At 50.7% G+C, this 18,966-nt stretch overlaps 1 non-coding gene across 1 annotated transcript; it reads right to left on the bottom strand.

Annotated features, from left to right (window-relative positions):
- Positions 1-1,035: 1,035 nt before the first annotated feature.
- On the bottom strand, positions 1,036-1,095 carry LOC142875406 (U7 small nuclear RNA). Its single transcript, XR_012922763.1, has one exon. It is a non-coding gene; the product is annotated as a U7 small nuclear RNA (small nuclear RNA).
- Positions 1,096-18,966: the final 17,871 nt, after the last annotated feature.

The raw sequence follows: 18,966 nt of genomic DNA, 5'->3' as shown, positions 1-18,966 counted from the left end.
GGGCGGGGTGAAGGTGGCTGCACCGAGCACCCCTGCAAGCTGGTGCTTTGCCTGCACACATTTTACTTCAGCTTCAGCACAAGAGTATTATCCCCGTTTTACACACGAGGTAACAGAGCCTCGTTTTACACCGAGGCTCAGAAAAGATACCCTGTGACACCTAGGGCAGCATGCAGGAGCAGAACCAGGGTTGGAGCCCTGGTCTCTGTGACTCCAGAGATCGTAGCCTCCACTCTACTGCCCCTGGCGTCCCCAAAAGAGGTGTTGTAGCCCCCTGAAGAAGAGCCTTGGGTCCAGCAGGATGATGGGAGCAGTCTGGAGCTCAGATCTGGTGCATCTCCAGAGCCTACAGGCACATGCAGAGAAGATTCTAGAAGCAAATGGTGGGACAGGGCACCCAAGCCATGGGCACTTGCCCAGGCCTGCAGGTTGGCTGTGGGGGCCCCTGGATAACCCAAAGCAGGGGGGTGGGAGGGGCAGCTGCCTCACCCAGCCTGCCTGGCCTCTCCAAGGCCCACACAGCCTCTGAGGGAGGAGAGGGCTCAGCAGGACTCCTGAGGCCCTGGCCCTGTCACCAGACCCAGTGCTGGGCCACCACAGGCACAGGAAACTGGGACACTTGAGGACCCAGGAGCCATATGAGCCCTTGAAACTGCCTCTTTTTGCTGGGAGGACTGAGTGTAGACCGTGCCCAGTGCTGAACGTGCCAGATGCCCAGGCAGCTGGGCGCTCTGGGAGCCTGAGAACCCTGATGCCCACCCTCAGCCCCTGGTCGGCGGATGCGAAGCCAAGACTGCCCACGCTGTCATGTCTCGGCCCGGCTGCGCCTCCTGGCACAGGCAGCCGGGCAGGGCCTCTGGGCCCCACCATCGCCCAGGACAGACGTTCCTGGTACTGGCGGACGCCCTCCCAGCCCAGCCGGCAAAGGGGAAGGCCGAGGCCACTGTTCTCAACACCACATGGCCACAAGGTGGCATGTGGCCAGACAGATAAGGAAGGCCTCCAAAGTTGAAATTTGGGTTTTTTTTGGAGTCAGGGGGGTTTCTGGTGAGGACGGGAAAACCTGCTAGACAAATTCTAAAAGCTGTAACACCTGAAGTTGGAATTCCTCTTAGATGAAGGCACCTGGCTGGGCGAGTGGCCTTTAGCACTGTGCTTGCGTGACCACGGGCACTCAGGAAGCACAGGGCTCTACCAGGAGCAGCCCGGGCTGGCGGTGGAGTCAGCGTGGCCTGTGGCCTGAGCACACTTAGCTGTTATACTTTGTCATGATTGTCATTAACAGCCCTGTTGTGCTGTTCATTGGGATATAATGCACGTACCGTACAATTCACCTTTTGCAAGTACTGCAAATTTAGTGGGGTTTTTTATATTCACTGAGTTATGCAACCATCACCACAATCAATCCCAGAACGTCTCCGTCATCCCCAAAAGGAAATTCTGTAGCCTTTATCAGCAACCCCCGTGGCTGAGATCCACACAGACACCTCTTGCTGCAGGGCTGGGGCCACGGCTGTCCCCTTACTCTCGCGGAAGATCCCCTCCCCAGGTGGGTGGGTGTGGTGGGAGTTGAGGTCCTGCCACGGAGGAAAAACCAAACAGCCTGTCCTGCCTCCTGCCCTTCAGGGCGACCTCTGCCTGTGGGCCTGGGCTCCCCTGTGTCCTGTCCCAGGCTGGCCCCCTGGGCTCTGTATTGGCACTAGTTTTTGGTTTTGGTTCCTAGGTCAGGCACAGCCTTGGGAAGAACGAGCACTTTGGTCCAGCTGGCAAGACAAAAGGGCCGTCCTGGGGGTCAGGGTCCTGCTGCTGCCCTCTGGAGACTGGGGTCTCAGGGAGCAGCCCGGGGGCTGCTGTAATGAAATGCTCCACACTGTGGAGCTTCAGCAACAGAGATTTGTTTCTCACGGTTCTGGAGGCTGGGAAACCCAAAATCAAGTGCGGGCCAGCTAGGTTTCTGTATGGCTCTCTTCCTGGCTTGCAGATGCCGCCTCCCGCTGTGCCCTCACTGCTGCCGTGCCCCTTCTGAGAAGGACCCTAACCTGTCAGATCAGGGCCTGCCCGTAGGCCTTCATTTAGCCTAAATTACCTCCTTAGGGGTCCCATCGCCAAATGCAGTCTCATTAGGGGGTAGGGCTTCAACATATGATTTGGGGGGACACACAAATCAGTCCAAAGCAGCCTCCAAATCTGCCAAGTTCATGGTTCACTCATCCTCTCCTAGGGCCACCCTATATGGATGTTGGAACTTTAAGAAAAAAATGAAAATAATCTGAGAATATCTGGGATTTAAATGAGAAGAGGGAGGGTTCTTTAGAAAGGGAACAGAGACCAGACGCAGTGGCTCACACCTGGAATCCCAGCACTTTGGGAGGCCGAGGCGGGAGGATCAATTGGGGACAGGAGTTCAAAACCAGCATGAGAGCTGGGCACGGTGGGTCGTGCCTGTAATCCTAGCTCTCTGGGAGGCTGAGGTGAGAGGATCGCTCAAGGTCAGGAGTTTGAAACCAGCCTGAGCAAGAGCGAGACCTCGTTTCTATTAAAAATAGAAAGAAATTAATTGGCCAACTAAAAATATATATAGAAAAAATTAGCCGAGCATGGTGGCGCATGCCTGTAGTCCCAGCTACTCAGGAGGCTGAGGCAGAAGGATCGATTGAGCCCAGGAGTTTGAGGTTGCTGTGAGCTAGGCTGATGCCACAGCACTCTAGCCTGGGCAACAGAGTGAGACTCAGTCTTTAAAAAACAAAAAACAAAAACCAGCCTGGGCAACATAGTGAGACCCCTGTCTGTAAAAAGAAAAAAATAAAACTTTTGCAACCTCAAACTCCTGGGCTCAAGCGATTCTCCTAGGTAGCTGGGACTACAGGTATGTACCACCATGCCTGGCTAATTTTTCTATTTTGTTTTTTCTTTTAGTAGAGATGAGATCTCGCTCTTTCGCTCTTGCTAAGGCTCTTCTTGAACTCCTGAGCTCAAGCAATCCTCCCACCTCGGCCTCCCAGAGTGCTAGTATTACAGGCATGAGCCACCACACCTGGCCAAAGCATTTTTTTAATTAATTGGTCATGGTGGCACATGCCTGTATTCCCAGCTAGTGGGCAGGCTAAGGCAGGAGGATGAGGCTTGAGCCCAGGAGTTCAAGGTTACAGTAAGATGTGAACACACCACTGCACTCCAGTCTGGGTGACAGAGCGAGACTCTGTCTCAAAATAGCAGAAATTCATCAGCAGGGTACTGACTCCACCTGAACACATATCCAAGCCCCAGGTAGGAGAAAGCCCAGAGTCCCATCCTTTACGTGGGTTTCACCTCCCAAAGAGCAGCAGTTTCCAACATTGGCAAATGCTTTCCCCCAAAAATGTCTGTTTCTGCATCAGTCTTCATTAAAGTACCAAAGGAGGGGTTTATGAGTATACTACCAAATTGTACATGGTATGTTTTTTATGCTCCCTTCAGTGGTTTCAGATCTGAACATTCAACAAGTATGTTTTTACGTGTTTTCATGGGGGGAAGGGACAACTGAACAGTTTTGTTGGTTTGTTTTTGTTTTTTTTTGAGACAGAGTCTTGCTTTGTTGCCCAGGCTAGAGTGAGTGCCGTGGCGTCAGCCTAGCTCACAGCAACCTCAAACTCCTGGGCTCAAGCAATCCTGCTGCCTCAGCCTCCCAAGTAGCTGGGACTACAGGCGTGAGCCACCACAGCTAGCTAATTTTTCTAGTTTTAGTAGACATGGGGGTCTCGCTTTGGTCATGCTGGTCTCAAACTCCTGACCTCAAGCGATCCTCCAGCCTCAGCCTCCCAAAGTGTTAGGATTACAGCTGTGCGCCGCCACGCCCAGGTTATAATTTTTAATTGACACAATAATTGTACATATTTATGAGATACAGTGTGATATTTTGATACATGTATACAATGTTTAATGATTAATTCAGGGTAATTAGCATATCCAACACCTCAAGCATTTATCACTTCCTTTTGTTGGGAACATTCCAAATTTGTTCTTCTAGCTATTTGAAAATACACAATACGTTGTTGTTGATTATGGCCGCCTTCTAGTGCACTAGTACTTACTCCTCCTATCCAGCTGCACTTTTGTGTCTGTTAACCAACCCTTGGTGATTTTACTTCCTAAATGATCCCAAGTGCCACATGCCCTCATCCTGGGCCAGATGCCTCTTGACCTCTCCTCCCCCAGCTCATTCTCTACACAGCAGCCCAAGGGAACCTTCCAGAATCTGATGCAATGGCACTTCTGCTCAGACACATCCTCCTCCCCATGGCTCCCCAGTGGATGAAGCTTGGCCTCTTCCGCCTTATCTCAAGCCATCGCCCCAGCCCCAGCCCAGCTACTCTCAGTTCCTCAACGTCCCTCCCACTTCTCCTGCCTCCTACTCCCACCCCAGTCTGGGTCAGCGCCTAGCACTTAGGACGGAGGAAGACAAACGTCGGTTTGGCAATAGGAAGAGAATGGTGACCAAAGAGGGCAAGAGGGAGCTGGATGGGGCTGGGAGGTGGTGGTCAGGAAAGGCTCCCGGGAGGAGAGGGCCCCGTGGCCGAGCCTGCAGTGCGCACTGGGTTTTGACTGGGCGTGTACTGTGGGGGAAGGGTGTGGGCAGGGTGGCTGGCCTATTTGGGAAATAGTAAACATCTAGTGTGACCAGAAGACTCAGGTACAGAGAGGTGAAATGAGGTCAGGAGAAGGGCCTTGAACACCAGGGGACCAGGACCCCTCAATCATAGGTGAATCAGATCCCAGCCCTGCATGGCTTCAGGCTGTCCCTCACCCATTGGAAGGGCCTCTGCTTCCTTCCTTCTTCCTTGATAAGACAGGGTATCGTCACAGTCCCTACCTTGCAGAGGACTGGACTCTTCACATCTCAGGTAATACTCAGGCCCGATCTCCAGGTATTAGACACACAGATGGGCTGGGATGACAGACAGGCAGACTTGGGCCCAGGCTCCAGTCCTGGCTCCCTTACCAATAACTGAGAGGTCACAAGAAAGCCCTGCCCTCTTTGGTCCAGGTGTCCTCAAGAGAAATAAGAAACAGAATCCCAGGCATCTGAGGAGAGCCCAAAGCTGCTTGTCCCATGCCCAACATGTCTCTGAGGATTCCTGTTTTACCTTTAAGTAGATTCATGCATCTCAGGAGGCTGAGGCAGGAGGATCGCTTGAGCCCAGGAGTTGGAGGTTGTTGTGGCCTAAGCTGATGCCACAGCACTCTAGACCGGGTGGCAGAGTGAGACTGTCTCAAAAAACAAGTAGATACGTGCAGATTTTGCCCTCTGCTCTATAACATCCAGTTTAAAAAAAAAAAAATCTTGTATATCACTCATTTGTAGAATTGATGAATTGATATTATTCCTTCCTTAAATGTCTCATAGAATTCTCCAGTGAAGCCATCTGGGGCTGGAGTTTTCTTTCTTTTTCTTTTTTTTCTTCTTTGCTTAGAACACCTTAGAATGGAACTTTTTTTTTTTTTGAGATGGAGTCTTGCTCTGTTGCTCAGCCTAGCTCACTGCAGCCTGGAACTCCTGGGCTCAACCAATCCTCCTGCCTCAGCCTCTCAAGTAGCTGGGACTACAGGTGTTCCACCACACCTGGAAGGTTTGTGGGAAAGTTTCCGTGTGGGAAGGTTTTTAACTTCAAATTCAATTTCTTTCATGGATATAGGCCTATTAAGTACTATTCAGCCTTAAAAAGATAGGAAATTCTGAAATTCTGACACATGCTATGTGGATATACCTCAAAGACATTATACCAAGTGAAATAAGCCAGACACAAAAGGACAAGTTCTGTGTGATTCCACTTATATGAGGAACATAGAATAGGAAACATTCATAGAGACAGAAAGTAGAATGCTGGTTGCCAGGGGTGAGGGGGAGGGAGAACAGCGGGTTTTTTTTAAGGGGTATGGAGTTTCAGTTGGGTATATGAAAAAGTTCTGGAGATGGATGGTAGTGATGCTTGCACAATAATGAAATGCACTTTTATTTTTTGAGACAGAGTCTCACTCTGTTGCCCAGGCTAGAGTGAGTGCCGTGGCGTCAGCCTAGCTCACAGCAACCTCAAGCTCCTGGGCTCAAGCGATCCTCCTGCCTCAGCCTCCCAAGTAGCTGGGACTACAGGCATGCACCACCATGCTCGGCTAATTTTTTCTCTATATATTAGTTGGCCAATTAATTTCTTTCTATTTATAGTAGAGATGGGGTCTTGCTCTTGCTCAGGCTGGCCTCGAACTCTTGACCTCGAGCAATCCACCCGCCTCGGCCTCCCAGAGTGCTAGGATTACAGGCGTGAGCCACCACGCCCGGCCTGAAATGTACTTAATGTGTACTTACAAATGTTTAAAAATAGTAAATTTTGCGTTATATACATTTTACTTCAACAAAAAATTCATTTGAGATCACTCATTTGGAACTTCACATTTTTATGCTCATACATGAACTTGCCCAAAACAAGTAGCTATTGAGTGAATGAATGAACATTTACCTTACATCTCAGTTAATCAAAGCTAACTTCATTAATTCAGGCCCCAACTATGTCTGAAAAAACTGAAGAGACTTCTTATTTCACTTTTGCAGGAAGAGGAATTTTTTCTCTTCACCAACCACTATTTTGTTGAGTACTTTCCGTTACCAAGGCCCTGTGCTGACGGGGCCCTAAAGATGAGCACGCCCTAATCCATGTCCTTCAGGCCAGGGGTTTCCCAAACTTGGCTGAACAGAACAGGGTGTCTCCACAGGTATTCATACTAAGTCCCATGACCAAGACACAGCCTTTCTGTGGCTTTCTTTAGCCCAGACAAGACAGGCTAGTTCTCCAAAAAGGTTTACTAAACCAAGAGAAAACAAACGAAAAAGATAGACTCATAGAGTACCCGAGGTATAACATTAATCAGACTTTCCACCAGTTCCTAGACCTCCCAAACCAAACCATTGTCTTCCTGTTCACATCTCCCACAAATCTGAGAAATCTTCATGCAAGCCCAAAGTGGCGTCTTTTTTGTGTGTGTGAGACAATGTCTCACTTTGTCGCCCAGACTGAAGTGCAATGGCATGATCACAGCTCACCGCAACCTCCAACTCCCAGGCTCAAGTGATCCTCCTGGCTTGGCCTCCTAAGTAGCTGGGACTACAGGTACACGACACTACACCCAGCTGATTGTTTAATTTTTTGTGGAGACAGGGTCTTGCTGTGTTGCTCAAGCTGGTCTCGAACTCTTGGCCTCAAGCAATCCTCTCACCTTGGCCTCCCAAAGTGCTAGGATTACAGGCGTAAGCCGCCACGTGCCCGCCCAAAGAAGACTCCCCCTCTTACTAGCTGAGCTCCCCCCCACTCTCTCCAGTTTCAAGCATAGTAGAGTGAAAGACAGCAGAGGGATCAAGCAGAAGGAGAAATTTTAATATTTTAACCAGAAATTTAATATGTTCATCAGAGATTGCAACAAACAAAAAATAAGTTGCGGCCTTTCTTAACTAAATATTTCTAAATTCTCATGCTTCAAAGGGTTACCTAGGTAATGGTCTTCCTTAGATCTCTGGTGGGGAGAACTATCTCCCTCCTTCCTCTGTATTTATTACCTTCCATTATGGCAATAGATTATAGATTGCATTGTAGATTGTTATAGATTACGAAATCCTTAAAGCCTGGGTAATTTTCTGGTTCATCTTTATTTTCTTCACAGAGGCAGGCACGGTGCTCTGTTCAGGGCAGGTGCCACACCAATGGCTGCTGAGCAATAGAGTAGGTAACTGGAGAAATGAGTAGCAAAATGATAATACATTGATCTGAGAAAACTTCATTATTGTGGTTGAGAAAGTTTCATGCACAGATGCACTGCTGAAGATTTCCTACATCGCATTATCTACACAAACAGTTTTATTGTCTTGTGTATACTCATAACAGTAATGACATTTACTTATACAATGGAATGTTAAATCATGTGACCTCTGGAACTAATTTGCCTGCCTTGGCAATTTCAGATAAGGCCTCACTGAAGCTTCAATACTACAGCAGTCGTCCATGTAGTTACTGTTTTGGTCTTTTTGTTCCTTTGGGTAGATCCATATTTCCATCTGGAATCACTTTTCTTCTGCCTGAAGGACTTCGACTTCCGTTAATATTTTTTATAAATGCTGGAGATGAATGATTTCAGCTTTGAATGTCTGGAAAACTCTATGACCTCCGTGTTTTTGAAAGACTTTTTATTTTAAATTTTTTTTCAGGTAGTCTTGCTCTGTTGCCCAGACTAGAGTGCAGTGGCATCATCATAGCTCACAGCAACCTCAAACGCCTGGGCACAAGTGATCCTCCTGCCTCAGCCTCCCGAGTAGCTGGGACTACAGGCATGAGGCAGGGCTAATTTTTCTATTTTTAGTAGAGAAGGGGTCTCACTCTTGGTCAGGCTGGTCTCAAACTCCTGAGCTCAAGCGATCCTCCCACCTTGGCCTCTCTGAGTGCTAGGATTACAGGCGTGAGCCACTGCGCCCAGCTGAAAGATATTTTTGTTTGCCATAGAATTCTAGGTTGGCAAGTGTTTTTGTTTTAGAACTTTAAAGATGTTGTTGCATTGTCTTTTACTTGCATTGTTACTAAAAAGAAATTTGTCGTCATCTTTATTTTTGTTCTTCTGCATGTAACATGACTTTTTCTCTGGCTGTTTTTTTTTTTTTTTTTGAGACAGAGTCTCGCTTTGTTGCCTAGGCTAGAGTGAGTGCCGTGGCGTCAGCCTAGCTCACAGCAACCTCAAACTCCTGGGCTCAAGCGATCCTGCTGCCTCAGCCTCCCAAGTAGCTGGGACTACAAGCATGAGCCACCATGCCCGGCTAATTTTTTCTATATATATTAGTTGGCCAATTAGTTTCTTTCTATTTATAGTAGAGACGGGGTCTCGCTCTTGCTCAGGCTGGTTTCGAACTCCCGACCTCGACCTCGAGCAATCCACCCGTCTCTGGCTGTTTTTAAGATTTCCTCTTTATCACTGGTTTTAGCAATTTATTTATTTTTATTTATTTATTTATTTATTTATTTTTTGAGACACAGTCTCACTCTGTTGCCCAGGCTAGAGTGCTGTGATGTCAGCCTAGCTCACAGCAACCTCAAACTCCTGGGCTCAAGCAATCCTCCTGCCTCAGCCTCCCGGGTAGCTGGGACTACAGGCGTGTGCAGCCATGTCCGGCTGATTTTTTTATATATATAGATTTTTTTTTAGTTGTCCAGCTAATTTATTTCTATTTTTTTAGTAGAGATGGGGTCTTGCTCTTGCTCAGGCTGGTCTTGAACTCCTGAGTCCAAATGATCCGCCTGTCTCGGCCTCTCAGAGTGCTAGGATTACAGGCGTAAGCCACAGCACCCAACCTAGCAATTTAATTTTTATGCACTTTGGTATAGTTTTCCTTGTGTTTATGTGCTTGGGGCTCATTAAGTTTCTATGATCTGTGGGTTTATATAGTTTTCATCAAATTAGGAAAATTTCCTGCCACTATATCCTCATTTTTTTTTACCCCAGCCCCTCCTCCTTCAGAAAGTTCAATTACAAATATATTAGATTGCTTGAAATTGTTCCACAACCCCCCCCCCATGCTCTGTTCATTTCTAAAATTCTCTTTTTCCCTAGATTTTATTTTGGATAGTTTTTATTTCAAGTTTGCTAATCTTTTCATCTTTAAAATTTAATTTGCTGGCCAGGCATGGTGGCTCACACCTATAATCCTAGCACTCTGGGAGGCCGAGGTGGGAGGATTTCTCGAGGTCAGGAGTTCAAAACCAGCCTGAGTGAGAGTGAGACCTCATCTCTACTAAAAATAGAAAGAAATTAATTGACCAACTAAAAATATATATACAAAAAATTAGCCGGGCATGGTGGCACATGCCTGTATTCCCAGCTACTGGGGAGGCTGAGGCAGTAGGATCGCTTGAGCCCAGAAGATTGAGATTGCTGTGAGCTAGGCTGACGCCACGGCACTCACTCTAGCCTGGGCAACAAAGTGAGACTCTGTCTCAAAAAAAAAAAGAATAAATAATTAAATATAAAATTTAATCTGCTATTAATCCTATCTGACACATTTTTCATCTCAGACATCATAGTTTAAATCTCTAGAAGTGTGGTTTGGGTCTTTTTTATATCTTGCATGTCTCTACTTTTCAAACATATGGAATACGGTTGTAACTGTTTTAATGTCCTTGTCTGCTAATTCCATTATTTCTGTTGGTTCTAGGTCAGTTTCAATGGATTAATATTTCTCCTATTTCTTTTCATGCCTGAACATTTTTGATTGGGTGCCAGACATTATGAATTTTACCTTACTGGGTACTGGATATTTTTTGTATTCTCATAAATATTCTTAGGCTTTGTTCTAGGATGTGGTTAAATGTCTTGGAAATAGTTTCATCCTTTTGGGTCTTGCTTCTAAGCTTTGTTAGGTAAGACAAGAACAGTGTTTTAGTCTAGGGTTAATTTTTATCTGCTACTGAGGCAAAAACCTCTCTGGGTACTCTATGCAGTGACCCCTTAATTATGAGGTTTTCCACTCTGGCACTGTTCCCAACCCTGCGTGAGTTCTAAGGATTGCTCCCTCTAATCCATTCAGATGTTTCCCCAGGTACATGCAGTGGCCGCTACTCGGCTGGAAACCTGAGCAGGTGCCTCTGCAGATCTCCAGGCCTCTCTCTCTGGGCTCCGGTCCCCCGTAGGGTACATCGTGAATTCTAGTCACCTTGGCATTCCTGGACTAGCAGCTTCATCTTCTCAACTTGGGGAATCACCGGGCTCCACCTGGGTTCTCCCTCCACGTGCTGCAGCCTGGAGACCACCTGTGGGCAGTGGCGCTGGGGCGGGTAGGGCTTGGACCCTTTGCTCCTGCTCTCAGAGATCGGTGTGCTTTGCTGCCGGATGTGCAGTGTCTTCAGAACTGCTGTTTCACCCATTTTGTCTGAGTTTTCTTTTTTAGGTTTTTCAGGCAGGAAGGTAAATATTGTCCCTTTTACTTCATCTTGGCTGAAAGCAGAATTCCACATCACTTACACTTGGATAAACTGTGTTAAGTTTGTATGACGGAATGCCATACGCCATGGAAAGGAAGGCACTTTGCCAGTCACAAAAGGCCACATATTGTAAGATTCCATTTATTTTAAATGCAAATCTATAATGACAAAGTAAATTAGAGGTTGCTTAGAGTTGGGAATGTGGGAGTACTGGGGTGGATGGCTAAAGGGTGTGGGGGCTCTTTCTGGGTGATGAAAATGCCCTAGAATCGATCGTGGTGAGGGTCATGCAACTTTATGAATATACTAAAACTCATTAAATTGTACAGTTTAAATGGGTGAATTGTATGGTGTTTGAATTATATATCAATAAAGCTGTTACCAAAAAAAAAAAGAAAGAAAGAAAAAGAAAAGAAATGCACTTTAGCTACAGGGCTTGGCAAAGATCAATTTCGAAAGCATGTGGGGGGAGTGAATGGCAGGAGGATTGTCTAAAGCACAAACATTATTTATCTGAAGCTTAAAAACAAGTGGGAAAGAATTCTCTAGGTTATGTTCAGGATGCCGCTGGCCTGTGGTATAGAGAGATGCTCCAGACATTAAAAGTGGTTCCCTCTGGGGACACAGAGGGAACGGGGGGTGGGTGTGGGTGTGGGTGTGTGTTGGGAGGCGGAACAGGGCTGCGATTTTATCTGTCATGCTTTGTTTCTTAGTCTGGGGCAGAATCATTCTCTATTCTGTTTGTATAATGCCTGTTTTCCTAGTAAGATGCCTTGTCAGAGAAGTCGCCAGCACCTCCCTGTGCCAGGTGCCCCGTGCCCGGCGCAGCGCCCACCGGCCCGCAGCGCAGTGCTTTGGTCTGGCCTCCCACCGCCTGTGCAGAAAGAAAACGTTTTCCTCTTCTCTTCAAGTTTTCTTTTGCTTCCTCCAGAAAAACTCTCACCTTTCCCATCACCCCTGCCCACGCTACGTCTCCTCCGGCCTTCCAAAAGCCTCCGGAAATACCTGCGGGGCTTGTTGGGGAGCGGGCAGTGGCGCCTCCATGGGCCCAGCTCCTGTGTGCCCCGCCGTGGCCCACTCCACCCTCTCTGCCCAGATGGGCTGTCAAGCTGCTACTGCTACAAGTTCCTCCATCAGCACAGCCAGCGCTTGCCACCTCCGCCAAGAAATGCCAGGCTCACAATAACAAGCACCTGCAGGCCTCAGCAACCACCTCTTACCGCACCGAGCGGTGGTTAAACCACTTCATTAAACCCACTGTCTCACCTCCAGTTGGCTCCCCCTCCCGAGAGCTCACTCTTGATCCAGCCTCACGCAGGGCAGGGCGAATAGGGACTAAATCCGGCCGGGCCCCAGCAGTGCCAGGCGCCATCCACGCAGGCCAGCTGAGGGGAGCTGCACGCCGGCTCTGGCCGCTCCCAGGCCTTTGCTCAGGCCGGCTCCTCTGCCTGGGACTGCCTGACCCCAGCCTCTCGCCTACTCATTCCTTTTAACTTTTGAAAACTGTGAAATGTCACATCCATAAAGAAAAGCACATAGAACAAAAGAACAGTGTAACAAATCATTATAAAAGGACACCTGGGTAACCAGCTGTCAGGTCAAGAGTCAGAACACCTACCTGTTCTTTAAAAAGCATTTTTAAACATTATGAACCATTTGGAACATAAAGACAAGCACAGGGACTAAAATAAACAGCTACAGGCCCTCCACCAAACTCTGCAAAACTCTAATGGTTTTCTTCCATGCTTCAGATATATATATATATATTTTTTTTTAACTTTTTTTTTGAGGCAGTCTTGCTCTGTCACCCCGACTAGAGTGCAGTGGTGTCATCGTAACTCACTGCAACCTCACACTCCTAGGCTCAAGGGATCCTCCTGCCTCAGCCTCCCAAGTAGCTGGGACCACAGGCAGGCACCACCAGACCCTGCTAATTTATCTGTTTTTAGGAGAGGACAGGGTCTCACTCTTGCTCAGGCTGGTCTCAAACTCCTGACCTTAAGCAATCGTCCTGCCTGGGCCTCCCAGAGTGCTGAGCTTATAGGTGTGAGCCATTCTGACCAGCTCAGATCTTTTTTAAAAAAATTTTTTTTAAAGAAGTAAAGCATTGCAGATAGAAGTCAAGCTCTTTGGGTACCCTCACCTCCCAGGCCTCTCAGCCCGACAGGTGCCCGAGTCCTGGCCAGGCACACTCAGTCCCTCGTGTCTGCACCCCATGCAGCAGTCTGATCCCTGAGCTCAGTGCTATTCTAAGCTTCAGAAGGGCGTCACAAGCACCTGTCCTTCTGTACTGTTCTCCCCTCGGTGTGGGTGGGAGATTTCACTGGTCTTGAAGCAGGGAGCTGTCTCAGACAGTTAAGTGGACGAACCAGTATCCCAACGCGGGGTCTCCTGCTGAGGACGTTCAGCTGGTTTCCAATTGTTTGGGCTACAACATGGCCATGAATGTCCTTGCCCATGTGGCCCGAGGCCACCACCAGCACTAACTCCATCAGTAAAGTCGCTGGTCTTCGGTGGGCACAGAGGGCGCCACGCTGCTGTCCAGGGCAGTGGGGCCAATGTGCATTCCCACTGTCGCGGGCAGGGACCCACCACTTCACAGACCACCGACACTCAGCATCACCAGACTTTACAGCTTCTGCCAGTCCAGCTGTGGGACCCACTCATTCTGCGGGTCTCAGGATTGCATGCCCCCTCTTCCAGGAGCTCTTCCTTGGTTGCTGCTGCGCTCCCTGGAAGAGCCAGCACTTCCTCTGCGCCACAGGCCAGCTGGGCACTCCTCATGCCCGCGCCGTGCCCTGTGCCCTAGTCGCTGGCGCGCCTGCCCCCACGAGCCTGCGAGGCCTGCTCCTTGCTTGCACCAGCTGCCCAGCAGCCCGCAGAGCCCGCATGCCGGCGGGCTCACCAAACGCTCGCGGAGCCAGTGAGTCCAGCCTTCACTTCAAGGCCAAACCGCTCACACGCTAGGAACGCCTGCAGCACAGGACCGCAGCTGCCCAAGGACCCTCGGCGCAAGCTGCACACCCGCGCCGGGCGCCCCTCAGGACCTCGCAACGTGCTGAGGAGGCTGTGAGGGTCGAGGGGTCTCTGCACGGCGTGGCTGTAAGGCGCGGCAGGGGCGAGAAGGGCCACGTCACAGCCATCGGTTGTTCTTGCTGCTGCTGCGGCCGCGGCTCTCCATGGACTTCCGTTCAGGGGTAATCACCGCCTTTCATATCATCTCGTTTTAGTTTGTGCCAAGAACCGGGGCATTTGACATTTAAATTTTCTTTTTCGTAACTTAAAACCACATGAGACCCATTTGCTATTCCCATCAAGCTTAGACACTTGTTTTCCTGCTCTCGTGCTGGCTGGTGGCCCACGGTGAGAGAGGGAGTGAAGGACGCGCTTGGGGACAGGAGCCACTCCTGGCTCCCGTTCCAGGGCCCTGCTTCCCACTGATGCGTAGGAAAGTTGTGTCTCTTTCCATATAGTTCTGGATGTTACTGAGCCTGGGCCCAGCCATGCCTTACATGTACAGCATTGTTATGAAGCAAACATGCATGAAGGCGTGTAAAGTGTTTATGGAGTTAAGAACAACATCCTTGCATTTCTGGAGCACTTACAGCATGCCAGGTTGCACTGAGAGTTTTCCATGAATTGGCCTCAGAACAACACAAGGCAGGTACTATTGTGCACATGCTACTGACGAGGAAACTGAGGCTCTGAGAGGCTGAGGAACCTGCTAAGGGCCACCCAGCTAAGACGGGCGGGCAGGCGCAGACCCAGATCCGTCTCTGGGCTCCACCTGTGGTGCCGGCCACCTCCTGGCACATGCCGGGCAGAGCATGAGTGGGGCCCACTGTGAACAGGGGCATCTGATGTCAAGATATTGACAAACCTGAGCCAGGGCTTAAAGGTATCTTTTTTTAAGAAAAAAACTTATCATGTTTTCAAGCAGCGTATTCAAGAACAATTAAGCTAACAAAATCCATTTTTCATTAAATGCAAGTATTTTGTGAAGTGTTATTTTTGTGTTATTTTTACCTCATTATTGATGCATAGTGTGTCTAATCGGCTTAACTATTTCTAAACTCATGATTTAAAACCCATGAGCTGGATTGGAGAGGCCTTGCCAATACTACTGATGGCAGGTGTCTGATGGGCTGGGTCTGCTGCAGCTGCCTTGCTCTTGAACTCGGTCCCAACCCTCAGCTGGGGCAGCAGGCCTCTGCCACCCACTAGCTAGAGGACGTCAACTCTGAGGCTGGGCTTTGGCCACCTGCCACTGTTAATGCCACAGGTAGGATGGGCAGCCACTCCTGCGTTTACCAACTCCTACCCTTTCACCACACCAGAGCAGGGGGAGGGGAGCAGAGAGCGAGGGGCAGGACTGCGCTGGGGCAGTAAGCGCTCAGTGGACACCGCCTGTTCACCCATTCACGTGTGTGCGTTCATCACCATGCACTGACCACCCACTGTGTGCCGGCTCGCTCTGGGCTTGCAGCCGGCGAAAAGAAGCCAAGCTTCTGCTCTACCAGAGGTGGCATGCTGGGGACACACTTGGCTCTTCCCTTTGAGTGGCCCCCTGCCACTACCTCCCTACATGACCCTGGCCCAGCCCCGTCCCCTCTCTGGCCTCAGTTTCCTGACTGTGAATCCATGGAGATGCCCACTGGAGATCCATAATGTCCAAGGGTCCTACAGCTCCAAGTCAGCCTGCCTGTGCCCCATCCCAATTAGTCTCTGCTGTCCCTACCTGCCACCTGGCTCACCTCTCTTCCTGGGGCCACTGAGGACCAGGACAGGGGACCCTTGTGTTCTCCCCGACAGTTCCTGAGACAGCCTGGTGGGCTGTGGGAGACTGTCTCTGCTTGTCTCTGCAGGAAACAGGACAACGAAACCAACTCCCAGATAACTAGGGAGCCCCCTGTCCAGAGACGTGGGTCACATCCCTGAAGTCTCAGAGCCTTGGTCTGCTCACTGGTAAAATGGGGAGACTAACAGTCTCAGGGGGCTGTTGTGAGGCGCACTAGCAGGTGACGAGGCAGGGAAAGCACAAGCACACACTTGCCCCAGAGTGCCACTGCTGTGAGCATTCGGCCACACGCAGCGAGTGCCAGGCTCGGCCACGCCTGCTGATGGTGCTCCCAAGTGATGCCTGTCGAACTCCAAACAGCAGGCGCCTGCTCCATGAAGGAACACATGCATTTGGGAGCAGAGCCCAGCACTGCCTGCCCCGCCCACAGCTTGCGCGTCCATCATCCCAGGTGAAATGAGTAGTTGGCTAAACTCGCCTCTCCTAAGAAGAAAAAGGAAAAGCGCCTTCCCAGAAGGCTCTGGGCTTTGCATGTACTTAACGTGTGGGGAGCAGCAAATGTCAGGGCCTCAGAGTATGTATTTCTCAGCAGTGAAGAGAAGAAAGTGGGGTTCTTCTAAGGCCCACTTAAGAAGCCAAATTCGGGGATGGGCATTAAAGTTCTGAAGACTAAAATCATGGGGGCTATAGCTGTCACCGCTGATTCAAGCAGATGACCAGACCCAGGGATGGCCCAAACCTCACGGTCTGGCCTGATCTGGCCGGTGCTTACTTGTGCCTGGTTCCCACCTTTGGGGGCCTTCTTTGTCCCCCTCCCCTTCTCTGCTACCAGCGCCCAGGTTTTCAGTTGTGTGCATCTCCCCTGCCCCATCCCAAGGAGATAAAAAAGCACCTGGAAAGTGGTCAAGACCTCGAGGAAACCAAACGCAGCTCACCAGCATGTAGCCTCACACAGGGCAGTGGCCCGAGGGCACCTGCTGGGCACAGCAGGGCACAGGAGGGAGCCAGAGGTCCCGTGCAGCTTGGAGGGAGTGAGGTGCACGGTGAGCTGCAGATGCGCAAACCTGCAGCCTGGGGAGTGGGGCCGAGGCAGCAGTGGGGAGTCCTGGAGCCCTGTACCCGCCCCCCCCCCCCCCCCCCCGCCACAAATGCTGGGTGCCCCTTGGTTCCTGTCACTAGAACCTATTGAAACAGGGACCTCCCAGCTAGTATTGCTTATCCAGGCCTTAATAAGGAATACATGGGGGAAATATGGCTGTAATGTTGGGATGGATGCCAGAAAACGGGGCTGGAGTGAAACTTAAAAAAAGCCAGGCAGGCTGTCTAGCTGCATGAACTCTGAGTCTCTGAGTCTCAGCAAAATGGTCCTCCAGCATCTCCTTGCTGAAATAATTCCCCGGGGACTAGTGACACGCGGTGGGTGAAAAACCCAGCATAGACCCTGGCACAAAGCCTGCGCTCCCTCCCACCGGCCCTCCCTCCCGGTCTGCGCCGTCCTCGGCGCCTGCGACCCTGGCGGCCTCCAGAGGGCGCTGCCCAGCCCGGCACGGCCTCCCCGCTGTGCCTCCTGGGCCCACCAGCAGTCCACCCACGTCCGCGCACAGGCAGGGGCCCGGGGGGCCAGGGCTCCTTCCCTGCCTATGGGCGGGGGTGTACGGGCAGGTGACTTCGCCTTCCAGGGTGTGGCCTGTTTGGAGCAGCGTTTCCTGGCTTTAGCAGGAGGACCGGGCAGAATGCTGATTCCCGACCTCACCCAACTGGTGCTGGTGACCTCACCCATCTGGTGCTGGTGCACTTTGTACCACAGGGGCACTTTCAAAATACTGCTGCCTGGGCCCCTCCAGAGCTCACCATGTAATTATACCAGGGCATTCTGGGCACCAGGTTCCAGTGACAGCCAAGGCTGAGACCTGCCAGTTAGAACTTGACCCAGGGGATATATGTCTTGCATCAGTATGCACTGCATACTGAATTTGAGAGCCACTGCCTGTAGTCTGGGCGGTCCATCTATCCATTCATTCACTCATTCATCCTTCCTTCCTCTGGCCCTGCCCTGTCCCCCAGACCTGGGGTCCCCTCGCAAGCGGGCATGTGGAACCACAGGGCGGAATCATGCTGAATCTTTGGTTCTCTAAATTGCTGTTTTTGGTGCACCATCTCCACGCCAGGAAAGTATTTAACCAGCTCCCCAACTGCTCGGCCTTCTGTTTGCTTCCAGGTCTTCCCAGTGAAGCCATGCAGTGGCGGGCATCTTGGGCAAGCCTCTTGGGCCATGTGGGTGAGGCTCCTGGGTAGCTCCGCCTGAGAGGGGACTGCCAGGTCACGGGATGGGTGCGTTTTAGTTGCCCTCTTGCTGTCCAGTCCAAGGCCCGGGGAGTCCAGTGTGCGGCAGGCAGGGTGGGGTCACCATGGCCACTGCTCACCGTGTGCTGAGCCCACGCCGTGCATCACAGACATCATCAGAGTCACCTTCATTTATATTTTTTTAAATTTTATATTATTTATTTTCTCTTTTCTTTTTTTGCAAGGTCACTTCATCTTAGTCCTAGGTACCTTCATTTTATAGTAGAGGAAACTGGGGCTCTGGGAGGCAAAGAACCTCCCAAGGTCACACAACCAGGGACATGCAGAATTTGAACCCAGGACTGTCTGGCAGCAGAGCCCATGCTCCTGTCCCGGCCGGCCCTCTGGTGCCGCATTTCTCTGCCCAGCACCACGTGGGGCACGTTGCTCCATTTTGCCCTTGCCTGCAGTGGGGCTAAGCTGGTGCTGCTCACACACCTACTTGGCAGGTGGGGGTCAGCGTCTGCTTCGGGGCCCCCAGGCCCCAGCGCAAGTGTGGCTCAGGGCCCAGCCACGAGAGGCATTTCCTGAGGCTGCTGGGTCAGGCCTGGCGCCCACCCAGAGGCTGGAAACAGGGTTGGAGCTGCACAGCCTCCCAGGCGTCTGGCAGTGTCCCCAGCAGCTGCTTCCTGTCCCAGGCTGCTTGAGGTGAACCCCACAGGCTCAGCCCCTGCCCTTTCCTGGGCCCTGCCTGGCACCACTGGGTATCAGTGTCAGTTCCACAAGGGGCGCCCAGAGCCAGGGTTCCTGCGAGGCAGCAGGGATTAATGGTCCCATTTTATAGATGAGGGAATTGAGGCAGATGAAAGAACTCATTGAGGTCACACGGTGTGTGGGTGG

The sequence above is a fragment of the Microcebus murinus genome, chromosome 1 (assembly GCF_040939455.1).
Source record: "Microcebus murinus isolate Inina chromosome 1, M.murinus_Inina_mat1.0, whole genome shotgun sequence".
NCBI lineage: Eukaryota > Metazoa > Chordata > Mammalia > Primates > Cheirogaleidae > Microcebus > Microcebus murinus.
This window is presented reverse-complemented; position numbering and strand designations above follow the sequence as displayed.